Source organism: Dipodomys ordii, unplaced genomic scaffold, assembly GCF_000151885.1.
Source record: "Dipodomys ordii isolate 6190 unplaced genomic scaffold, Dord_2.0 Scaffold57, whole genome shotgun sequence".
Taxonomy (NCBI): domain Eukaryota; kingdom Metazoa; phylum Chordata; class Mammalia; order Rodentia; family Heteromyidae; genus Dipodomys; species Dipodomys ordii.
This window is the reverse complement of record NW_012267273.1, coordinates 2,263,891-2,268,392: the sequence shown is the minus strand read 5'-3', so window position 1 is coordinate 2,268,392 and position 4,502 is coordinate 2,263,891.

The window sequence follows — 4,502 nt, the reverse complement described above, 5'->3', positions numbered from 1 at the left end:
GAAAGACAAAAAATAAAACAAGAAAGGCAAAAGAGAAACTAAGCACTACACATCAAGGATAAAATGCTTTAAATACACAAACACAATACAAGCTTTTGGAAGGATTTATAAGTCACTTTTTATTTGAACAGAATTTTTCTATATAATCACATCTGAAATTGTACATCACTTGTTTGGAACTTATTCATTTTATCAGATACTTAAGAATCCACTGTGAGAATAGAATGTTTATGGAGATAAATACACTGTTGACCAGAGTGGGTATTCTTATGATTTTATAAATTCAAGAATCTATCTTTATTGTGGAGTGGGAGGCTTTTTAGGATCTGTACAAGATTTCAAATATCATTTGCATTATTCAAAAGCTTTACTTCTCAAAAGAGAGAAAGTCTGAAACAAAATACATCCTTCTGTCTAGTATATTCAATTCTTTTTCTTCAACTATTTCTTTTTAAATAGGTCTTTTAGTGTGGTGGTTATCCAATGTACTATAGCTCTAAAAATAATTAAAATGACATTTTACAAGAATATATGCACATTTTTATGTATGCAAGAAAATAAAATTGTAAAACATACTACTGGTTCAATTTAGTGACACCACATGAACTTACATATGGAAAGGGACTTGAGGTTGGGGATTATTTATTTTCTTATATTAATAGCAATATAAAACAATGAAATCAGATAGAGCACCAAAAATTCTTAAATGGTAAACAGCATGGCAGTTTATGTTCCATAAAATAAAAGAAAATCCAACATTATCCAATTGAGAGTTAAGACTATATTTACTCATTTAGCATTAAAATGCTTTCATAAAACTAAAGTGTTTTAAAAATTATATCTAGATTTTCTAAAATTGTTTTAGCATATGGGATTATCATGCATACATTTTATTGATATGAAAAAATATATTCAATTCATCTATGATTGTATTTTAAACCCTTTCACACAGCTTTTTTAAATGATCATTACTCTTTCCACTTTGAGATTAAACATAAAAAACTGATGGAAAATTGCACATCTTATTTTGTCTCCAAAAACTATCTATTTGATAGACAAAAAATGTTCTCCTCCTCATCATGAAAAACAAACATTTACGTGCATGCAAATAGAATGCTCCCTGTAGATTTGCAAATTCTTTAAAGTACAACACACTAGAAACTGGTGGGAAGGACTCAGAATGAATTTAAAATAGAAAGTTTGCAGTATTTACTCTGGAGGCCCCAATTTTTGTCTGCATTTCAATGGGAATTTTATTTTTATTATAATAAGTCAACCTTTGAGGATAGGAGGAATCCTAGAAATTAAAATCACATTCCTCTTTTTAAAAATGAAGTTACTTCTCAGATCACGCATCTGTGTTTGTCCCACACTGCCTCACCAGCACCTTTTCCCCATTTGTTTTGAAATACAAGTAGTCTCATGCCCAGCTGAGAATTGTGCTGAAGTGTAAGAATCTAAATTCCTACCCCGGCATGTTGCCTTTGTATATTTTTAATTTTCGTTCAGTAGGCAGCTTGCAAATTCTTTTGTGTTATCACAGAAAACTCTTCCTGCTTAATGATAGGCTCCTAAGCCTTCCCTAATGATGTGAAGAAAGCCATAAATCTTGTGTTTGCCGTCCAGAACTGTAGATGCTTAAGAGTGCCTACTATTACAGCAGCTGACAGAATGTTTGGTTGAAAACGGGCTGTTAAATTGACCTAAAAAAATCCCAACCAATGACCTTCATTATCAATATCTTCTTCCCATTCCTCAACTTACTACCCATCATGAAACATGATTCAAAGTTAACAATTTAATAACTAGAAAAATAAAACTATTGCAGGATTGTGGAAATTAAGTATTTTCAGTAAAATATGCAATGTGATTATGTTTGTGTCTTTCTTATTCTTCATGTTAGTTTATGTTACTAATTATAATGGGTGATATTATACACAGATTTTAAATAAACAAGATCAACTTTCAATAAAAGAAGTTGAATTTTGATATCCTTAATAATGAATTTTAGTAAACAGTAATTCTGCTGTCATTTAAAAAATCTTTCCAATGGCTCTATGAAATGTTTACATTAAAAATTAAGTGAGCAGTAAAATATAAAAGGTTTATTTCCCTATGAACAGTGTTTTCTATTTTCCTGATAATTCTTACAACGTAGATTTTAAGGCAGTTTATCTTTGCCATAATAAACGATAAAAAAATGTTCTATTGATATATTTCCTAAAATAATTTTATCTCATCTAAAAATTCATTAAAGTATGAGAAACTCACGAACTCATTAAAATCTTTACATTTATTTATATGTCACATATTAATTAATCAATAATGTTTCTTTTAAATTTATACAAATATAGTCTGGGATATAGACCAGGAAAATCATCTATTTTAGCCTCATGACATAATTAACAGACTTTTTCTAGTACTGATTATATAACACCAGGAACTTTAGAGCATTAAAAACGTTGCCCAATCTCAAACTGTATCTTGCCTAACTTTTATGTTTTTAAGATACTATATGGAGAGTATATTCTGCTCACACATTTTACTGGCTTCAGTGACTTCACAATATTTGTAAGTTTGTGTGCTGTGGGAAATGTTGTCCCCATAATATCCCTGATAAGAGTGTGTGTTGATTTAATAAAAGCAAAGAAAAAAAAGTTTCCTGTTTCCTATCCAATAGTCCTTTTTTTAATTTATTTTTTCTAAAGATGATGTTCAGAGGGATTACAGTCATATGAGTAATGCAATGAGTACATTTCTTATTGAACAGTGTTACTCCCTACTTTGATTTTCTCCTACTCTCCCTCCCATACTCATGAGCCGCCCCCTCCCCAAGTTGTAAAGTTCATTTCCAACATAATGCCTTGTGAGCATCATTTTTGCAATGGGTCATCCTGTATCCTTGTTTCAGTGTTTTGTTATTCCCCGTCCTTTCCCCAGTTTAGATAAATGTATATTCAAGATGCAGGGTACCCAAATCAAATACAATGATAACAGGGGATATACCATAAGGGGAAGAACATAGAAAAGAAACAAAGGAAGAGACAACAATGCTTGATAAGAAATGTACTCATTACTTTGCCCATGTAATCGTAACCCCTCTGTATGGTATTTTCACAATAAAAACAAGAAAAAGAAAAAAAAAGGAAAATATAGAAATACAGAAAAGAAAAAAGAAAGAAAAAAATCACATAGTACATTTAAAACAACAACAGAGAGAAACCTCTTGTGGCCAAATCCTGGGGTTCATTTCACTTAGTATCATATTAAATGTTTATATGTACATAGCTTTTGAGCTTTTCTGCTTATATGATAAAATTATCCTAGATGTATACTAATCATTGCAAACAAGGGAAACCATGAGACTTATATTTCCTTGGGTCTGGCTTACTTCACTTAATATAATTTTTTCCAAGTCTTTCAGTTTCCTAAAAAAATAGGACAATGTCATTCTTTCTGATGGAGGCATAGAATTCCATTGTGTATATATATCACATTTTCTTGATCCATTCATCGACTGAAGGACATCTGGTTGGATTGCATTAAACTGCAGAGCATCTGCATAGCAAAAGAAAAAGCCAGTAAGATCAATAGAAAGCCCATGGACTGGAAGATCTTCACTAGCCATACAACAGACAAGGGTCTCATACCTAAAATATACTTAGAATTCAAAAATTTAAATCACCCAAAACAAATCCTCAAACAACTGCCCAATTAATAAGTGGGCTAAAGCCTTAAAGAGAAACTTTTCTGAAGAGGAAATAAGAATGGCCAATAGACACATGAAAAAATGCTCAACGTCTCTGGCCATCAAAGAAATTCAAATCAAAACAACATTGAGATACCACTTCACCCCAGTTAGAATGGCTATAATCAAGCGCTCTAATAACAACAGATGCTGGAGGGGATGTGGCCAGGAGGGAACCCTACTACATTGTTGGTGGGAGTGTAAACTTGTTCAACCACTTTGGAAAGCAGTATGGAGGTTCCTCAGAAGACTCCACATAGAGCTCCCCTATGACCCAGCAATTCCACTTCTGGGCATTTACCCAAACGATCACAAACAAAACCATACTAAAGCTACCAGCACAACTATGTTTATCACAGCATTATTCACCATAGTTAATACACTTTTTGTTTTGTTTCATTTTTGTCACTAGTGAGGCTTGAACTCTTAGCCTGGGTGCTGTCCCTCAGCTCTTCAGCTCAAGGCCAGCACTCCACCACTGGAGCCACAGTGCCACTTTCAGTTTCTGGTGGTTTTTGGAGATAAAAGTCTCTTGGACTTTTCTGCCTGGGCTGGCTTTGAACTCTGATCCTCAGATCTCAGCTTCCTGAGTAGCTAGGATAACAGGAGTGAGCCATGTCGCCCAGCTCTAATATTCTTGTTAATGAAGTCTAATGCCATCTTGCTCTTTTAGAACAAGGTATTGTTCTAAATAATTCTGAAAACAGTCTAGGTTTCTTTCTTAGAATTTCAAATCATCTCCCTCACGTCCATT